Below are 22160 nucleotides of genomic sequence, written 5' to 3' on the forward strand. Positions count from 1 at the left end.
GTGTGACCAAGCACGTATTGCGCACCGAAAGTCCCGAGCCTATTGCTAATCGAGCACATGACCCAACTCCGGTCCAAGACCGGGACCGGAAAGTGGCTTGGCCATTGCTCCCGAAGCATTACACGCCCTCAATGAAGGAAGTCACCGCGCACCCAGTTTGCTGAGCCTACCGCTGGACGGGCAGGAGGCCAGGAACCGGCCCAAGTCGCAGACGAGCAAGTAATTGCAGTGCTGAAGACATTCGTGTATACGATGCGTATGCTGCTTTCCAGCTTGCACACGCCATCTGCACAGAATGCACTGCAGATGCTGGATTTGTTTAATCCAGTGATTGCAGCTCTCCAATAGCTGGCACAACGGATTCTCCAGGCTCATCGTTCCAAAGTGAAGTCGGAATGTCTTACGTTGTCATCCACATTATCAGCTGCAACGGCAAGCAGCCTTTCTTCCCAGTGGAACATCTGTGCTGCCAGACTGCCCTGTGTTAGTCATGGAGGACTGTCGATGTATTCTACTCAGGTCGCAGCTCCCGACAGCCCTCAAGGTGTGCAGACTACAGCTGCGGCGGCTTGTAACTTTCAGTGCTTGTGCCCCTTCTTGTCGCGCTTGGTACGGACCGCATCGCTCTACTTCCTCTTATGCCTTCGCGCCCACTCCCCTTCCCTCTCCCGCAGTTCATGGTAGCCAACCGAAACATTCTGCTGGTTAACCTCCCTGTCTTTCCTTTACCACTTTTCTCACTTTTTCTCCATCGAAGATCGATGTTTGTTTCAGCTTACACGGAATGCTATTCCATATTTTAGCCCCGATGAAAGATGTGCAGTGCCATGCCCATGCCCAATACGACTTCGCGAAAACATTGCTTTAACACTAAGGAGGCGGCAGGTATGTCCTTTGACAGTCACTCGCACTGTGCATCGTCCGGATTGTGCAATTAGGCGGCCCCCTGCGATGCGAATTTTTGGGCCGTCCCAAGCGGTCATGACGTTCTTCAGCTGCGAAGCGAATGTTCAATTCATCATCACCGAATAATGAGCTTTGTGTCCACTAAAGATAACTTTCCGACCGTCGATAACTGATTGTAAGCCGGATGTTCTGCTTTTTCTTTGCACGTCGTCCTCAGCGTCGGGTCAGGGCTTCGTCGGGTATGTGAGTAGTGGGTAGAGCGTGTTGTCGAAGCTTTTCTGGGTGGCGGTGTCGCTTTGAAGGCGGCTTCGCGTCACGGTCGAGGTTGTTGTATGCGGCGTCGTGGTATCGGGGGTGGCGTCTTCATGCGGTGTGGTCTTTGGAGAATCTTCAGCGATTCGCCCATGAGTAACCTCACCTCCAGAGGTTGCTGTCTTTAGTTTCCTCTACGGGGCTGGGAGACCTTCCTGGTACCGCGGCAGCGTAGCTGTCGCGTGGCGACAGAGAAGGCTGACGGCGATGGTGAGCTCGAATGGAGGTTCGGTGCATACTCCTCTCGACGCAGATACTCGTCGATTCCTTGCGGACGTTGGCCAGAGCGTAGTCGTGGTGCGTCAACGGTAAAGCCACGAAAACCGATACGTTGGTACGGGCAGTGGCGATGAATATGGCCGGACTCACCGCAATGGAAGCATAGAGGACGGCACCCAATTTCCTGGGGCTGGAGCGTCGTTCGTAGGTTGGACGGGCAGCATTCGGAAACAGCTGGTCAACGTTAAAGAGGCGGACTTACGGGGTGTCGGTGGGGCTGAGGACTGCGTACTGCAGCGGCGTAGGTCAAAGCTGGAGCTTCAGCTGCACGCGTCGATGATGGGAAGCCAAGCGAATGCTGCACTTCTTCGCGGACGATTTCCTCAAGGGTCGCTACTTGAGGCTGGTTGAAAGATGGGAGCAGGCGACGCAGCTCTTCCCGTACAATTTCTCGGATGACATGCCGCAGGTTATCTCAGAATACTGTGCCACCAGAGAGGGTTGTTGAGGTCACTTGGAGCAGTCGAGAGAAATGGCGGGCTCGTGCTTCCAAGGTTTTCTCAATGGCGGCTGCTTCGCTGGTGAATTTTGCGGTGGTCTTGAGTGAATTGCGGGTCAGACCATCAAAAAGTGCCTTTTTAGCACCACACATAAAAGGCTCCACCTTGTTTTTTCGGTCATGGGAGGAACGACACGTCGTCAAAGGCGCTTCATATCTTCTACATGTGCGGTAACTCTGTCAATCGGGTGCTGGATATGTGATTGTGAAGCAGCTGAGGTCTTTCTTTCCTGACGATCCTTGTTAATACCTTCAGGAACTGTTGCTCGATTTATTCCTGCGTCGCCAGAGGAGCTCCGTGGTTTTCGAACGAAATTCTGGATGGTCCTTCCAGAGCGAAGTAAACGTGCCTCACTTTAGTCTGGAAATCCCACCTGTTGAATACGGGGACACGGTAAAACTGTTGCAGGCATTATTCAGGATCGTCGGCCGGTGAACCGTTGAACGTGGGCAGCAGTCGCGGCTGATGTAAAATAACGGGGGCTGGTTTCATAGCCAAGGATTACATCGGCGCTGAGAAGTCTTTCTTTGCGCGCGTATGATCCAGTAGTAGTCCGTATTCTGGTGAACGCCTCTGGAGACGACGGCTGCTTCGCACTTCGTCTTCGGATTGGACGGCTTCAGCGGATTTCTCGTGATCTGCTTGTTAGAGACGGCTTGAGCTTCTTTGGCGGCTTCCAGGGGGTGAGGGGACAAGGACATCCGTTAACACCTCCACCAGATGTCACGTAGTAATGACGGGAGTCCAGGCAGTGAGGAAGACAGCGAAAACTTCTAAAATAAAACTGTTTATTCGGCTCACAAACAGAGCAAAGTCATTAGCAATATGGATACGGTAGTTATGCAGCTGAGGAGTTCTACGAAGATGTGTACAATCGCTGCAATAATCAGGACTATAATTAGCGAAGCAATAGTGAAGAAAAAAAATGACCACCGATTACGATAATCGGTAATGCAGAATTTTAGCTTCACGTATTTTAAGTTTGGACACCTTCCAGTTCATTCCTCCGCTGTCGCCTTGGCAGGGGGCGCCTTGCCTGCCACGGTTGTCAGGTGGCACGTTAGGTCGACTACGCCGACGACTACGACACAAAATCCAGGAACGGGCGCCTAAGAGCTGCGCTCTAAAATAGGACATTCCGCCTAGCGCAGGAGCAAGTAATGAAAGCCATTGGAGTGATGCAAAATAGGGTAATAGCGGGTGAGCATCAGGTAACAGCTGATCTTTTGAAGAATGGCAGGAAGAGCGTGCTAGATAAATTGGCCACCCTGCATACGCAACGCCTCATTACCTGGAGCGTACTGGAATCTTGGAAGAACGCTAACATTGTCTTAATTCTGAAGAAATCTTAACATTGTCTTAATTTTTAAGAATGTCTGTTTCGGACAAGATATTTAAAAGGGTAATCGCTTATAGAATAAGGATAACCCTGAATTTCAACGAACTAAATGAGTAGGCAGACTTTTCGAGATAGTACTCTACAATAAACCATACTCCCACTATCAGTCAGCTGATAAATGCTCAGAATATATCCATCCCCTGTATAGCCTTCATCAATTACGATTTCACTCATTCGAAACCTCAGCAGTCATGCAGGCATTGCAGAAGCAGGGCATGGCAGAGCCATATGCAGAAATACTCGAAAATATACATAGCAGCTGCACAGCCACCATAGTCATGCATGAAAAAAAGTGAAAAAAAGTAAATAAGGACGCGTGTCAGGCAGGGATACAAGGTATCTCCTGTGCTATTCACTGTTTGTTTACAGGAGGTATTCAGAGACCTGGACCGGGAAGAGTTGGGATTAGAGTTAATGGTAATACCTCTGTAAGCAGCAAATTATTGATTTGCTACGTAACCAGCAGACGAATTGCTGAGCATTATTTATTTATTTTCGGAATACTGTCAATCCCATCTTGGGATTTTTACAGGAGAGGGCAAAACATAAAAATACAGGTCCAGTGCTAATTTTTTTAAGAGTAGAAAATAAAGGCAAAACATGCAATACAATTATCAGTGCCCTTGACAAACAAAGTGACAGGATGGGTCTAAAAACTAATATGCAGAGAACAAAAGTAATATTCAACACTCTGGGAGAGAAACAGCAGTTTACAATAGGTAGCGAAGCGCTGGAAGAGGTATAGGGCAAGTAGTGCCGGCAAATGCTGACCCCAAAACTGAAGTAACTAGAACAACAACAACAACGATGTGCAGCCCCCTGGGCAGGTACGCCCAGATGGTGAATTGCACTTTTCCAGTATCCCTAAAGAGCAAGGTATATAAGAGAGCTGTCTTACCGGTACTCTCTGATGTGGCAGAAACGTGGAGGCTAACGAAAACGGTTCAACTTAAAATGAGGGCAAAGCCGCAAGGATTCCACGAGAAAGCTAGAGTAATAGGGAGGGTGGAATTATGTGGGCTGATGACATAAGGAAATTTGCGGCGAAAAGGTTTCCGTACTTGGCCCAGGACCGGGTCATTTAGAGAGGTATTGAAGATGCCTTTACCCTGCAGTGGGCATAGTCAGGGTGATTACGTTGATGGTTGTGCTGTAATAACTGGAAAGAGACATAATTACTAGGTACTCTAGAGCACTGTCTGGCAATATATGCGAAAATCGAAATCCACATATGTCGCTAAGAAACAATCGGAAGCATCAGCAGGAAGCATAGCGTAATGCCTATTTTGTGAATGCCAAATTTTAATAAGTAGACGATGAGAAAAGTGATATATTTTGGTTTAGTATGTATGGAAGTTCAGTGCGTCAAACGTTCAGATGAAACTAGTTATTTTGTCCACAGGTTGTTCTAGGCGGCTCATTCGTAACTGATCTTGTCAAAATGTGGCAAAATACTTTAGGCATCCAGTTAGTTCCTCTTATATTGAACACCTTACGCCTGTTTCAAAAATATAGTGCGTTCCCATTGCAGTAAATTGACCTTTCAATAGGAGGGCACTTTCTTGTCCTATTGATTCCTTGAAGCCTGCGGAGTAGCAGGCCAGGGCTATGTCACCATCGGCCGACCTCTCCACCTTTTCCTAATTAAAATTCCTTTCTCTCTCTTTCTCCTTGAAGCCTATTCAGCTCGCGTTACACTGTAATATGCTAGTTCATACATTATTTGTGAAGCCTACTTGGTCCCTTTTCGTTAGGCTTTGGATATTTACTGCGAAGAAGCAGTCGCTATTAGCACAGTACAAGACAGCAAGTTATTAGTGATGCGTGGAAAGCAGCATGTCTTCACCGTGTAAGAGCTAAAGCATTTGGAGGTATACAACGTGTAGTCTGGACAGGCAAGGCTTACACATCTTTGCATCTGGAAAATACTTGTCACGATTGAGAGCAGTCTAGTAAGCATGGTCAGATGTCTCGATTTTTCTTTGACTTCAACAAAACCTTTCTGGCAGTAACTAATATCACGAACTGGATTTAACTTTTGCGTGTAGAGCGTGTGTCACCTAAGAGTTTCAAAAATGTTAAAAAATAAGCTTTTATTGTTAAAAGAGCGCTTTTTGCGGCATAGCATTGCCAGTGGTGTAGTACATCATAACACACCTTAGATGTGCTAACTAGCAGGTTGGTTAAGTAATATTGAATAGTTATGTTTGTAACTATTACCGTTCGGCTTCTTAATTATCAAGAGGCGTGCAGACCACCGTAATCAATATCCTTATCAGTTTTTAGAATTTTGAAAACATGTTTACCTCGGCGCTGTGGCCGAACAAACTTTGGCTATTTTGATGAGTTACGTGCACTGGAGAGGTTGCTTTGCCTGCAAGCTTCTCGAAAGCGCATGTATTTTGGCGCAATGTTGCCAAAATTTATTACCTGTCGTTTCGAAGAAACATGTGCCTTCAATACCATTTTTCGATGCATGTTGTATATAGTCTGCAGGCATCGCCTGCGAAAAATGAAGATATCATATCGGTATAGAAAACGTAATTTTTGTATATCGCGTGTTTTAACGATGCCCGACACTGAAGAAGTGTGCCGCTTATTTTAAGGCTGGTGCCGCTGTGGGTCAGATTTTGAGTCGCCGGCGCTAGTTCAAACGGAAGTTTACTGAATAAAAGAATGGAGATGAATTAAGGGACGATGCAAATGCCGTTGGCCCACTCAGTCCTCTTTCTTCCTACGTTTGCTGATTGACAGATAAAGGACGGATACCGCACGCTTCTACAGATTCGTTGACAGAAAGGACGAGGAGACGGACTCATTGTTCGGACAGAAACAGCGCCCTTTCACCTCTATTTCAAGTTGCGCTGGTTGCCAAGAGGTATCGAAGACTTTCGCCGTCATGCTCAGGAGCATCAAAGAAATCTTGTTTATTTCGCCTGCATGATAAACCTCACGCACTTTTTCCCACTCGGGTCAGTCAGCGCCGGCAGCATCAAATGCATTAGCCAGAGCGTTGTCAAGAGGCCTTATTGTGAAAATTAAACTCCAGGACTTTAACTCCCTACCTCCAGGATGCTCGAGTCAACGTTGCCATGTAGTCTCATCCGCTGATGAGAGGCACCTATACAAAATACAACATGGCAACGTGGTCCGCTGCTTATCTATAAAGATGCTTTTTCATTCGCTTTGCTTATGCAAGGATGGTCTCATCTCAGGGCTCTTTGAACCAGCGGTTTCAGCAAATGCTCTGAATTAATACCGTTAAGTAAAGGTAACATTAAAATAACAGAGATAAGTAAGATGTGCTGCCTAATCAAAACATTCAGCCATTTTATTTTAGTTGGTTTGCTCCTGGCTTTTAACATTCATTTATTTATTTGCAATACCTCAACTGACCTTGTGAAGAGGTTTTCCAGGAAGGCTGGTGATTCCTAACCACAGCTGAGTTCTTCAATGAAACGCTTGAAGTGGCCATGATTGAAATGGAAGACAGCAGCCATACCGAGCATTTCTGGACAAAAGCATTTTTTATCAGAAACCATTTAGGAACTCATTTTTTTTCGTAGAGTGTAAGATTTCAATATAGCAATCAATATTTCCGCAGATCACCCGACGGCAGTCTTGAATTTTTTTTTCTATTAACGTTTTTGCTATCGTAAAAAGCGATCCCCATTGGTCTTCTTTGGGATCCTTAACTCTTCGTTGCGATCGATGGAAACACTTTAAACGAGAAATTTTAAGGCGAAAGCCTTTAATGTCTCATCGTTGTAAGCAGCAGTTGTCGACAGAAATGTCACGCTTTTCAATTGGTCGAAACGGTCGTGACGTCACAGTGCGCGAATTTCAAACGGGGCCATTTGTACTTTGGCTAGTAACTATGCAACCAATTGAAGGGATCGTATAGTGATGCTCCAAGTGGGACTGAGCTTAGTTAATTGATTAATAACCCAATTAGCCTAATTAACTTTTCTAGTCAGGCCATATAAATAAATAAAACCGAGTAGGAAATTGGTCGAGCTCGGGAATCGAACCCCGGTCTTCGGCGTGCGAGACGAGCATGCTATCCACTCGGCCATGCCAGCTCGATGGTTTTGATTGAACAAAGGCGCGTCTAGTGAATACGGTGTCTTCGCTCACTCCCATCCTCCTCCCTTTCCTCCTGGCGAGGTTTAGGTGTCCACCGAGGTATGAGAGACAGATACATTTCCTTTCCTCAAAAACCAATTTACCGACGAGCGAGGTGTAGAACCGAATGGGCGATGGCGTTCTATGGACTCCCTGGCAGCGTTGCAAGACGCTGTCGCGTTCCACTCTTGGAGGCGAAGCTTAACATCTTAACCACACATCAGTGACCGCACTTTAGGTGAAAAAGTGCCCCCATGAATTTTGACGGGTGTCCACCGAGATATGTGAGACCGTTACTGCGTCATTTCCTTTCCTCAAATACAATTTTCATTCTCTTCATTACGGCCCCTCTTTCTCTTTCTTCTTTCACTCCCACTTCCTCCCTTCCTTTACGTTGTGGTTCAGGTGTCCGCCGAGATGACAGAGAATTACTGCGTCATTTCCTTTCCTCAAAAAGCGTTGCGTTCAAAGGGCAAGGCATCGCGCCGAACGGGTGGTGGCGTTCCGTGGACTCCCTGGCAGCGCTACAACACGCTGTCGCGTACCACTCCTAAAGGCGAAACTTAAGCGTCATTAATTAGAAGTTAATTAGTATTCAGGCATTAATCTGTAATTAAGCATTAATTAGTGATTTGTCATCACTTAGTAATTAGTACTCAATTATATGTGACGCCACCAGTGACACAGAAGCAGCGAAAGTGGTGCGGAAACGCTTTCGCCTCTACGCACTTTAGACAGTCAAAGTGCCCCCTGAATTTTTGCTACATTTCGTAAGAATGGACCAATAACTTCAATATTTCTGTAAAAGTGTCTGACAATTGTCTAATTTGCAAAATTTTTGTCTGCAATTCTAGGAAAGGAGTAGGAAGGCCGTTCCAGTGCTTGGGCGTTCGTACGGAAAATGAGGAAAGATGTCCTGATGAGCCGGATGAAAGTGGGTACACGGTTTTGACAAGGTTGAAGCGGCTTGATCGGCTGTTTGCTGGTAAAATAGCGGGGTTACAGGAGATTCATGATATAAATTATGGAAGAGGTAGGCGCAGCGCATTTGTGGTGATATTGAAGGTTGGGGAAGTTAGTTCGTGCTTTGAGTTTAGTAGTAATAGACGCATATGAATAATCAGTAAAGTTAAAACACGCAGCATGATTCTTCGTGGATTCCAGTAAGTTTACATGGTTTACTTGGTATGTGTCCCGATAGCAATTGCATATTGGACTTTAGGTTTATTGAAGGTACAGTTTTTTAGCCACTTTAAAGAAGGAGAGGTTAACCTACGGCGCGGTTAGCTTCATGGATGAGTTTCTTCGAACATTGTTGTTTAAGAGCGTAGTGGAAGTGCATTGCGAAAGAGGGTTCAATGTTTGGTGGGCGGCAAAAAACTTCAAAAATAATGGGAGGGTAAGATTTGTTGCGGATGCGAAGAGTATTTCTAATCATTCTAATGACGATAGGATGTTCATGACAGGACAGTGCAGCTGTTGACGTGCAGCTAGGAATACCCCGCCTGCACGTTTACTATACGGTCGCAACGAAACGTGCTGAAGTTCGGGGGACCAGATGGCAGCTTGCTATCGGCTATCGATACGTTTAGCCAGGTTTCAGTAGGTGACTATGTTTCATTTGTAGTCTCGGTTAGGTGATAAAGTGAGTAACCTTCTGGCATGGTGCTTCTAATATTAGGATAAAAGAGAAGGAAAAGAGGAGTGCGATTTCTCCTGTGGTGCGTAGGGGTAGGCCGTACTAGCTCAGTATTCAGACTCTGTGCCTAGCTGCTGAGAGCGTATTGTCAGCGTACTGGAATAGACGACAGTAAACAAAGTAGGCACTAATATCGATTCTTGCGGAGCGCTAAACCTTACTTTTTGGAAATAACTGTTCAATTTAACTGCATGTAGGCTGTTATTCACAGAGTTCTGATGAACAGAGCAAAAAGGACTTCAAAAGCCGTAAATAAGCAATTTATCAGACAAAATGTTATAATTGATTCACTAAAATTCCTTAGAGGCGTCCAAAAACAAGAAGTATGATAATTAATTTTCGTCAGTGGTAATATTTATATTTCATACAATTCCGCATTGGCGTTCTGCATGCGCCCAACTCTTGATGCAGTAAACTAATTACTGGAGAGCATGTTATAAGCTTCAAGAAAACTAATCATCACCAAAGAAATGTGTTTTATGACATAAGTGCTATAGATGATAATATAAAAATAGCACGATTATTTTCTGCTTTGGTTTTTACTCCATTCTTATGCGAAAGGATAAGCGCATTCTGGAAGCTGTCTGGTAAGAGCTGGTGCAAAGTGCACCGTTAATTATAGCAAGCGAAGCATACTTTATTTGTTTAAAATGTCTCCTTAGTATAGGAACTGCAGGCACTGAAACAACGTCGCACTCAGAAGATTTTCGCGCGTTAAAGCCAGAAGGAATAGAGCAAAGGTCGCCTTCCGTGCAAGCTGGTAAAAATGCTCATTAGAGCACAAAGTACACGATATGAAACAATTGAGTGCGCCCAGGTGATGCGCAGCCTAACAAGAAGCGGCGAAAAATTCAATTAATCTGAAAAGCGAGATTAAGTTCCAAAGTTACGAGAAATAGCTGTCCAAGTGTTGCCTAAATACACAGCCTCGTAAGGGATTTACACCAATGCCATGACTTCGCAGAATTATTTTTGGATAGTGTAAATCTTGAATGGAAATATTTATGCCTTTCTAATCGGAGCAATATATTTTCTCTGTCACGGGCTAACCTGTAAATGGGTCTCAATTGAGCATTATTAGGTGTGCTTCTACAGCGATCCCATGCCAGTTCCCTCTCTGCAATCGCCTACATTACAGTGTTCATAATGCGGCACTATTAGATTGCTCATCGACGGCGAAGCACGGCATCGCCCAAAAACTGGCACTTAAAAACCTCGGATGAATAAGTGGGCGCGATAAGTCGAATTAAGATGGATTGATGGGTGGATTAGGTCGGAGTAAAATGAATTGGTTTGGTTTATGAGAGTTTAACGTCCCAAAGCAACTCAGCCTATGAGGGGCGCCGTAGTGAAGGGCTCCGGAAATTTTGACCACCTGGAGCATCTTCAACGGGCACTGACACCGCACAGTACACGGGCCTCTAGAATTTCGCCTCCATCGAAATTCTACCGCCACGGCGGGGATCGAACCGGCGTTTTTCGGGGCAGCATCCGAGCGCCATAACCCCTGAGCCACCGCGGCGGCTGGATTAAGGTGAATCACTCCGTAGATTAAGTCCATATAAGATGAATTAGTCCGTTGATTCGGTCAGAATAAGATCTATTATCGAGTGGATTAAGTCGGATTAGTGAACATCGCATTCTGCCACCAAGGACACCTGTGTACCGAGGAACAACCATAACCAGCCAAAATGAACGCATCGTGGAGCGCAGCTCGGAATTCCAAAAGGTTGCGCATTGGTGGCAGACGTATACAATTAAATAGCTTATACATCGATAAGATAGGGTAAACTGCACACAAAATGTTAATGAAACTCCTCAGCAGCTGTCAATGCTTCAGTATTACAAGCACTTAAGTTCCTTAAGTGCCCCCTGTAACTCTTCATTCATGGACAGGCAACATTTCTTGCTACACGACATTTATTTTTGCTTTCCTTAACGCTAAATGCGCGAAGATTTCAGCAAACGTTCTGCAAAAATAACTTTCAGAAGGAAGGTAAAAACACATTCCAGTCGTAGATTTACATGCAGAGTCACACCGATAACTGTCAAGAACATCGACTGCGGAAAATTCAAACACGGCCACCAGCGAAGAAATGGTCCGCCATTCATATAGCATTAGTCAAAGAGGCTGTCTTCAATACTAAATGTTCCGGCTTATTCCAAACATAACTCGTGCTCCAAGAGCCCTTGCCCCAATTTTTACTGCGCCAATCGAGTAACGGCAATAAATTTTCAACACATTTAGTCACAGCACGCTAACCTTGGACGGTGAGAGTAATTGTAACAACCCAAAGACAAGCCACGACTGTCAGGCGGCGGCATTTCACTTACAGCTGACGCTTTCATGGCGGCTAGGACGTCGCCTGGCACACCGCGATAACCGTCATTACTACTGCCGCAGCCGGTTCGATCACCTCGCAAACATTCCTTGTCGTTACCTTCGGCCATCGTCGCTCTCATTTCATTAAAGGTGACCAGTGATGATGAAGGCATAGACATCTAGCCTGCTACATTCTTCAAGTGTTAGCAGCCCCTCGCCCCCTTTCACCCGCGTCACTCGGCCTCTTCTTGTTCGCGGCTCGATCGCCCCAACGTCGATTGCTTGTCACACGCAGTGTCCACAAGAGGAGCCAACGTGTGCACACACCCGGCCTCGCCGGCTAGCGAAGGGAGTGGACGCTCCCCCCCCCCCCAGCTCGAAATAAGCCGTCTCGCCAATCACCTCCCTGCGCCTGGCAGGCGCCATCCAGGCATTCTAACAGGAGCACTGCGTTCGCAAGCACCTGTCGCGTAATGGCGCCATTACGCTATTTCAATTTATCGTTGCGAAGGTGCTCCAGCATCTTGAACTAGGCTTACTACGTGCAGTTGTGTGCAGTAACCATCGCCTGCTCCGCGCACGGAATTTTTGCCGCTTCATCCATGGCCTTTTTAGTTTGGTTCAGTGGCCGCACGAATTAAAATCAGTCATGATGATGATCATCACCATCATCCGCCTCACTACATCCACTGTTCGGTCCTGCCAGGTGCAGTCACTTTATCCCCGCAGACTTCTTAATCAGTGGAGCCTACGCGCTCCACTGTACACATTTCTTTTCATGACGCTTTTACTTGGGTGGCAGGAAGAAGACAGTACAGTCGTCCATGATACATTCTAGGACTATAATTTTTCATTCTTACAACCCAGTTAAAAGTGCAATAAAAAGAAATGCAACAGCGGGGCGCGTAGGCGCAGCGTTGTTTGCATTTCTTTTCATCGCCCCTGTGCCTTGGAACATCCACACGTTTAGTTTGATACAGTTGTGTTTGATCATCATTCCCAATGCTTTGAGAACGCCTGCAACGCTGCTGTGTACTTTGGCGGAGAAAGTGAGACTGTACTATATTCCGGCGGGTAGCACGAACTTCAATTTCCAACTGTGGCAGTGGCAGCGAGAGCAGCTGCAAAACGTGCACTTAGTATTTCTAGCACCGGCTTGCAAACTGGATTGAAAGCTCCGCGCACAACGACTCTAACAAAACAAAAAAATATTGCACTTCAGCCTGTGCGGCATGAACAACTCATGCCGAGCCTAATGCTTGCCCTTTTGAGCGTCATCGAAGCGCTCCTCATTTAGCTATGGCGCAGGTATCCAAAACCTGGTGATTACTGCATCTGTTCAATGGCCAGCTTTCGCCGTATTCCGGCCACATCTTCTGCCGTGTTTCAGGGTCCCCGTCCATCAATGCGATGTGCCGGCACCGCCTGCCGAGGGCAGCCCCTCCAGCCACGCCACCGGACGACGACGAGTGACGGACCGCAGGAGACACGCGCTAATCAAGGGCGAGCCTCGCCGCCCGAGCCAGATTAGTGGTCGCCCGGGGGTTAATCATCAGAGTGCCCCGGAGGCGGCTTCCAAGGGGGGGGGGGGGGGGATGCACTGCTCTTGCAGCTCCCTGGTATGCCCGACCGCCTTGTCGGCTATCAGGCACTCTATCTAGCTCTTGGCCATGGCAGCTATTAATAACGTGCGAGTGCGCTCAGTGATAGGGCAGCGGTAACTTGCGGACGTTTCGAGACCTGTCGTTTAGCTCAGAGGCAAACGCTACCGAGGGCAAGGCAGTTTTGAACATCAGCACTGCGCATAGGGGCACAACACATCATGCAGAGGATGTAGCGGCGCTTAAGATGGGACAAAGAGGACGAGGCACACTCTCGCGCTGACTAGCCACCAAATCATTTATTGCAACATACAAGGCAGCATATGAAGAAAGCATGGAGAAAAAAAACAACTTGGAAAGAGGAATTGCTCACCACCAGTGATTAAGAAATGCACATTCTTGTGCGAGGACCGCTATCAACGGGCTGCTGATGCACATGTGATTAGATTTGTGTATAGTGTAGGCTTCAGAAGTGATCCTCGAGGGCTCGCCTTTATACTGGCGATGATGGCGGTCCGATGCAAAACCGCTTCACATTTTCGCAGTCGGAACAGTGTATGGCTACATGGTTTCGGCGTAACTCGCTCTTCATATCTTTGACGTGCTCGCGTAGTCGATCGTTGATGAAGTGACTCGTCGCTCACCGATGTTAAAACGGCCACATGATCTCGGAATCTTGTATGCCGCACCAGCACAACGGTCAACGAACTTCTGGTGCCTTTTCTGGGAGCCTTTTACATTTAAAGCTGCATTAGCTTTGTATGAGCTATTTAGGGACTTAAACGGGAGCCTTAACGCGTTACGCTTTTGAGGTTGAGTTGCCCACCGCGGAGCGACACAGTTACTGCGCCGTTCCTTTCCTCAAAACAATCCAGCCCAGCGCTTCTAACCACTGAGCAACCGCGGCGGATGGAGCCCAATAGTACTTTGTTGACAAACTAGCAAACACCGTCACGTGCAGACACCTTCCGTAGGGCAGTGGGCTTCCAAAGCCTCAGGGCTTTCTTCTAGGACCCACTATGTGCTCTGGATGTTGCTTAAACGAGTTCCAAAAATGCTGCTTACTGTTTATTCTGAGTGTTCATTCACGTTATGCCCGAAGTTAGCTAAGTTTAATGTCATTTATAATAATGAAGCTGCGAAAGCGGGTACAGAGAGAAAAAGTTATGCAATTTCACTTCTGAATACCGCCGTCAGAGTCAGCCATCAAGCTTTCAAAAGACGCAGAACAGCGCCTTGAGGGAAAATATAAAATAATGAGTGAAAGAACGAAGGGGGAGTAGTAGTAGTAATAAAAAACATTTATTGTTGCAAAAGGAAGAGTTCGGGAGTAGGGGGTGGGGGATAGATAGATGTGGAGCATCAGTGGTCGGTCATCCCTATTCCAGGATCCCGTTGGCCTCCGCCGCTGCCTTGGCCCTCGTCACCAGCATAAGCTGTGTGCTCGGGTCGGAGTCAGTCAGGAGGGCCTCCCACGAAGGGGGAACTAGGTGCCTTGTGGAGGGCACCGCCACGTTCTCGGCAAGCCGCAGCACCTCTTTCTTGTTTCACTCCCACCCTCCTTCTCCCTGGCACTATTCTGCGTCTTTCCTTTCCACTATGCCCTCGCAACGCCAGCTGTGGCTGCGTTTAAGGTGTACAGGGAGAGATGAGACTGTTACGGAGCCATTTCCTTTCTCAATAGACGCAGCTACGGAGTTCAGTTCTGAGTTGACGAGGTCCGAAGAGGAATCCTTGACGGATGTTCGCGAAAAGTGAGCGCCATGGGATGCTCGTAGATTCGTCATGGTGGAGGAAGTGAATACTCTTCATTTCGACGGGAAAGTCGAAACCGTGTTGATATCCAAGTTCATATCCGCACTGCTACAGGTGGTGCTGGCTCATAAGTGGCGAAGCCCAGTGGCCAAACGTGTTCTAAACCGAGAAGCTAAGCCAAGCACCTAAACGTGCTCGAAAGAAAGAGGCCAAAGCCAAGTAGCTAAACATGCTCGAACTGAGAGGCGAAGCCAAGTAAGCTATTGGTGTGTCAGCTTGGCTCGTGGCGTGCGTGATGTCTTGCAAGCATAATGATTGGGCCACCGCTACCGTCCTAGTTGCATGCATGGGCCAGACCGACTTTATCTGCCAGAAGCGCTGCTAATTACAATCAGCTTTCACTGAATAATGCGCTAAAGTGGTGAGATTAGCTCTGCTAATTTTTTCCTTCGTTCTTCGTTCACTCGTTTGCACAGTGCATCTAGTTAATTGCGGGCGGAAAACAGCACTCAAACGCCCGCTTTGCTAAGAATCTTTTCCAGACTGTGTGAGACTTTGTGCATGTACGGATCCACGATGTTTTCTTCTTGACCGATTGGTCAACAATCACGCACTTGTTCCTTGTGTCAAAGAGTGGTGATTTTATTCAGTTTAGAGTATAAATAAACGGCAGCAACTAACCAACCAGATATACAATGCACTGTGCCGAGCTCTTTCGCTGAATACCATGCATGATCAACGCGAGCCAGTGTATTTCGAGGGAAATCAAAGTTCAGTGCATGAGCCACTGTTGTGAGTCGAGGAACTCGCCTACAACCTTGGAAACCTCCCTTCAGCGCCGCTCCCTGCCTCTAGCCTACCGCGAACCCGCTAGCGACTGCAGCGCCACCTAATATGTTTGCAAATATGCAGGAACTCTACGCAGCCGATCTCTGATCACTTTGCAACTTTGGTCTGCACTGATGACAGGTAGCATTGTTCGTCCCACAGCTACGATAAGAATTAAAATTGACTACGATATGCTGGGAAAACAGCATTTAATAACAAATTTGGAGTCTGTATATGGCGATAATGTTGAGAAAAAGCTTGGCAATCTGATTTAATGACTCAAAAACTAAATTTTTAATAACCGTCAAAAACATGACGTCGGCAAGGCGGAAATTTGGGCGAGTTGATAAGAATTCATGATTTTGTTCACAGCGCAACAAGAACGGGACACGATACGAAAGAGTGACACAAACAAGCGCTTGTTTGTGTCACTCTTTCGTCTCGTGTCCCGTTCTTGTTGCGCTGTGAACAAAATCATGAACATGACCTCGGTCGTGGGATGGACCGGTTTTGCAATGGATGACCAAACAAATGTTGAATTTTTTATCAAGTAAGCATTATTGATATCAGAAATTCAGACGGAATAAAGAAAACGAGTTGTTGTTCAAGTAAAAAACGGCAAGAAATCGGTATCACTAATAAGAGCAGAAAAAAGTTTGACTCTCGGAAAATTCGAAAAACAGCGGGCGATCGAAAGAAAGATGTGGTATAGGGTAAATGAAGTTACCGGCAGAGTTCGGAAAGCAATGTCTTTCAGGAAGATATAATTTAAAGCACTGGGGAAAGATTTAACACCTACTTTGGAAAGTAGGGCCGTGCTCAGGTGTACAGCTTCCAAGTCGAGACAGTAAGCCTTCCTTACCGATTTCTGTGACCAATAGGTTTGTATCATTCGATATTCAAACTAGTGAGCTACAATCCCTGTTTCCAGCCTGTCCGCTAATAAATCTCCTAGTCTCGACGGAATTGAGATGCGACAGATTAAGAGAAATTTTGCTGTATTAGCAGAACCTCACGCAAAGTTTTCGACCATTCCTTAGGCACTATCTGGCAAACTTGAAAACGGCCATACTAGTTCCTATTATTAAAAAAAAAACAGGCCGTTCTGACCCGTCTAATTGCCGATCGATGCCGATACTGTGTGCTATAAATATAAGTTTCGGGGAAATAATTTCGAAATAACAGCGAAATTACCTAGAAGTCCATAACGTGTCATGACCCCCAAAACATGGCTTTAAGCAAAACATTCCACAGCTTCTGTAATTTTATGGCTTTCTCAGACGCATAGCCATGCATTACAGAATAATAACCATGCACGTGTAATTTTTTTGTACAAAGAAAGGCATTCGATACCGTAGGGGGTCCAATACTAATGTGTAAACTAAAGGCATAATGTGCTCACGGTAAGGCTTTTGAGCTATTGTGAAGTTACATGGAGGTAGGCGAGCAAGCAGTAAAAATGGGTTATGGTCTATGGTTTATAGGCGTTGACGTCCCAAAACAACTCAGGCTATGAGGAACGCTGCCGCGAAGGGCTCCGGAAATTTCGACCACCTGGCGGTCTTCTACGAGCACTGACATCGCGCAGTACACGGGCCTCTAGAATTTCGCCTCCATCCAAATTCGACCGCCGCGACCGTGATCGAACCCATGTCTTTCAGGTCAGCAGCCGAGTGCCATAACCACCGGTGTCCGCTCCTTCTTCGAGGTGGGGTGGTCCCGAGGTCGGCTCCGTGAAGAAACGACCAGGCCCTCCTTCTTCCTTGAAGTGCTGAAGAAAAGCCCGCCAGAGCCAATGTGTGTCCGATGGTCCGGTGTGCGATGGCGGATCAATCCATTCCTGCAGGGTGCCAGGTCGGTGCCACCCAGAGACTGAAGTGGTCTCTCCCGCACAGCCCCAAAGGCAAGGCAACGCCACAGAAGATGTTCGGCCGTGCCTCTGGACGGGCATGCCGTGCACTGAGGGCTCGGGTATGAGCGAAGGGTTTATGAGGTGCAACGTTGCTGCGGACAGAATCTGACCAGTCTTGGCAGGGCGAAGAAGTACCGCCTCTATCCTTTGCATTGTGCTAGGTGGCCGGCGATCTAGTTGGTCAGGGGTGCCCAAGTGCTGAAGAAAGCTGCGGCGATAGCTTTGTGCGCGATGCCATGTCTGGGCCCTATCCATAGGACGCGACGACGGACGTGCAACGTCAGCAGGGGCCTAAGAAGTGGAAACGAGTGTGGATCTAGGCAGAAATGCGGAAAGAGCTGCAGCGCGTGATGCCTGCTATGCCTTTTCGTTCCCAGTGATTCTTTGGTGTGCAGGAATCCATTTGACAACTATAGAGTAGCCCTCCTCTCGCATACAACGGGCTTTTGTTCGAACAGTGTTAAGAGCGGCATAGTCTGCTCCCCCTGTGCGGCAGGCGGTGTACGCTGCTTTTGTGAATCAGTGTAAACATGGTGAACACGACATCTTCTCGCGACATTTAGCGGCAGCTTTGCGCCTTTAGGGATTAGTTAAACTCACGTTCTTTGGTAATGTGATGAAGTCTTCTGAGAATATGTTCAGCGGAGAGCCCTTGATGAATACCTACTTGCATATGGGACAGGTCGTTGCACTTGCTTAAGTACAATTCAAGTTTTAGAGCCATTCGTTCTATGACCTTACAAAAGTTGGATGTTGGCGATATCGGCGTGAGGTCGTGAGGTCGTGTAATGTCCTACATGGCTTACCACGTTTCGCAGTTGGTATCACCACTGATTCCTTCCAGGCAGAACCAAGATTACTATTGGTACAGTATTCGTTGATCTCTTTCAACAGGGCAAGTTTATGAGAACTGGGAAGGGCCAGAAGTTTCGAGTAGCGTACATCATCCGGTCCCGGGGCGCTTTATGGTTGCAGTCATTCAAGGCTGCCTACAGTTCGTTTAATATTGAAGGGAACGTCGTAATTTATCGGTGTATCTAATAGGGGGTCCGCAAGGATGGAACAGACGTTTTCACGTTGGGAAAAAAAGACTTTCCCTTATTGTATAGCTAGCTCAGCCGGGGAGACGTTCAATTTTAGGGTCATGCCCTGGGAAGGAGCAATAGGCCTTTTTCGTCCAAGGATAGCTCGAAATATGAGCGACGCTTCCAACCAGTTAACTGCTCCACTGAGCGAGCGGCACAGGTGCTGACATTCTAGGAGAGCAAGGTGCATAGTATACTGGTCAATCTCTTGAGCAATGCGAATAAGAGCGCGCCTATGATGGGATATACGACCACATCGGCGATACGTCTTGAGAGCAGGAAGCCCAAGATTCGACCGACTCAAAACGTGAGAGCCCGGCTTCGGTGCGTCAGATTTGTCTCAAAGCATGGTTGTAGCTTTCTTCTTGGCATCACTGATCAGAGTAACCATTATCATCATCAGCCTGACTACGCCCACTGCAGGGCAAAGACCTCTTTCATGTCTCTCCAATTTACTCTATGATTTGCCAGCTGCGACCACCGCAGCCCCGCGTACTTATTAATCGCATCCGCCCACCCAACTTTCTGCCACCCGCTGCTACGTTTGGCTACTCTTGGAATTCACTCCGTCACCCTTAAGGACCAGCGGTTATCTTGCCTTCGCATTACACGTCCTGCCTAAGCCCATTTCTTCCTCTTGATTTCGACCAGGATATCATTAATCCGCGTTTGTTGCTTCACTCACTTTGCTTGCTTGCGGTCTCCTAACGTTGAATCTATAATTTTTTTACCATAGCTGGGTGCGTTGTCCTTAACGTTAAAGCTGAACCCTTTTGGTTAGCCTTCACGTTTCTGCCCGATAGTAATGAGGTCGTCTAATCCTGTAGGAACGTTCACCTCATCGACCCAAACAGCAAAAGTAATCCGCCCAATATCGTAAATGCATAATTTCACTCTAGTCCTTTGTAGGACCGGTCTCTGCCAGTACGTTTCCAGTATTGGGCCGATTACCTGTGCTCCTTATGGAGACCCTACGGAAATCGTCCCATGAGGCGTGCTCCTCTATTCGATGGCGTTGTTGCCACTAGAGTGATTTTCGCCCTCGAGGGGCCCATGTCACCACCACGGGATAGTGATCACTGCCGATGACAACATCAGCCCGTGATTATGGGATCTATCTGGGATGGGAAACAAGTGTGAGGTCTGGAGACTGGTTTATTGGGGCTTAACGTCCCATAGCGACTCAGGCTTTGAGTGACGCCATAGCGAAGCGCTCCGCAAGTTTCAACCACCTGTGGTTCTTTAACGTGCACTGCCATTCCACAGTACACGGGCCTCCGGAATTTCGCCTCCATCGAAATTCGACCGCGATGGCCGGAATTGGACCAGCCTATTTTGGGTCCGCAACCAAGTGCCATAACCAGTGAGCCACCGTGGCTGAGTCAGGTGTGGAGATGTTTGTTGTTGACCTCTGTGCTTACCAATGTGAGTAGGTAGTGCGAGTTCGATGGCGATGGCCAGTTTGGCTTTGATAATGTGGTGCCATATAGGTGTCTTCCCCCCGCATCTGAGCGATTATATCCCCAGCTGGTATGCATGGTGTTAAAATCTGCCCCGACACTAACGTGATCGTTCCTTGAGAAGTGTTCCAGAAATATATACCCACTCGATATGTGGAAGTACCGAACGATCTGGCATAAACGGAAAAAACCAAGGCTTGTTGGTCACCATCTAAGGTATGGCACACTTCCGCTACCTTCTGCGTCTGCGTGCACCACGCGCAAGTATCAAGCTCGGTGCAGGCAGCACGCGAGACAACAAGGACGCATGCCTGCTTATTAGCTACTACTGGATCCGCAGATCGCGACCCTTGCCAAGGACGTCGGCGCTCTATTGAAGGGGTGCAAAAAGGTGTGTACCCTATTTCATTGGGCCTACTAGTGCGTCTCCTGAAGTAGAATAGGTAGAGCAAGCGTCGGCGTGATGGACAGTCTCCTATGAAGTTCTGATTGCCTGTGACGTATTTGAAGGCATCTCCATTGCAAGAGCCATGTAGGAGTGCCCGAAGCAAAAATGTCATGAAGTGTCGCGCTGATGCCCGCCATTATTAATCTTTATTAATCTGGAAGGTGCCCAGAAGTGACGAAGATGTGTGCCCCATTCTGGGTTCTTGATTCGGAGAAACCTGCGGCATTACTAAGACTGGAAACATGCGGTTGATCACCTCGGGAATGTGCAGTTCGATGTGTATGAGCTGGTCTTAATCTAAGAGTACCGTGCACGCGCGCACTTTTGCAAGATTGTTTCTGCGCCGTGTTGGTTAGCACGGAGAATTTCAGCATAAGCCCGATGTATGCATGCTTGCTTTAGTGCCATTGCAGGATGCTCAAAAGTTGTTACGGATGAAGGAGCGGCATTGCTTAGACGAATGCCGTCAGATCGTGTGGAGACTGGTGTTTTAGATTTTAGCGTACCAAAGCGACCCAGGCTATTAGGGACGCTGTATTGAAGGGCTCCGGAAATTTCGATCACCTGGGGTTTAACGTGCACTGACATCGCACGGTACACACACCTCCAGAATTTTGCCTCCATCGAAATTCGGACGCCGCGGCCAGGATTCAACCCGCGTCTTTCGGGTCAGCAGCCAAGAGCCGTAACCACTGAGCCCCCGCGGTGGCCCCGATTGTGTGGAGAGTTTGTGTGCACCTTGCCCTTTAGTTTTATGATCTCTACCTTGTGTCTTCGGTAATGGCTGGCTTCGTATTGGAAGGAAGTCATCATTAACTCCGAAGCTGGTTGCTGTGTACTGGCAGGGCTCTCGTGCTCAGTCATCGACAAGGTTTGGTTGGTACATAGAAGCGCGGCTTATTGCTTGCGCTCCTTTCGTCACGACACTCGGATATGGCGGACAGTGCCGTTCTCAGGGTTTTGGTGGCCTGTCACCGAGCAGGAAACTTCGGATCTGTGGCTGCGTGGTGACCTTTGCAACTTCGGCATAGTGCTTCTGTCGGACAAACCTCGAGGTTGCGATGTGCGGGATGACCGCAGAACGAGCATCGACGTTGATCGACTAGTGGACACGAATTTGCTTGTCGCCCTATTTTGTGACAGGTCTTAGAAATGACAGATTTGGGGGGATAAGGTGTTACCGGTAGGAGTAGGCTCTATAAATAGATTTTGCGAGGAAGTCTGAAGCCCTCAGAAGTAATGACAGTTGCTCCGTTCTTGCCCATGGGCCTGGCGTTAACTAACTTGCACGAGTAGCACACGAGGTTGGCCATAGGCTGTTCACTTGTTACCCCATTGGCTGTATAGATGTAGCCTTTCCAGAAATTGAGAGAGACGCTAGTCCGAGAATGTATGGCAGGTCTAGCATGCGCATGCGATACGTCGACTGCAAGCTGAATGCTCCTTTCAAGAGGCCGTTCTTGAAAGCCTCAGTAAATTTTTTGGGACTCATCGGCAATGGCTCCGTGAAGCCAGTGTGGGGGAGTAT

The sequence above is a fragment of the Amblyomma mixtum genome, chromosome 3 (assembly GCF_055824585.1).
Source record: "Amblyomma mixtum isolate Tamu chromosome 3, ASM5582458v1, whole genome shotgun sequence".
NCBI classification, from domain to species: Eukaryota; Metazoa; Arthropoda; class Arachnida; order Ixodida; family Ixodidae; genus Amblyomma; species Amblyomma mixtum.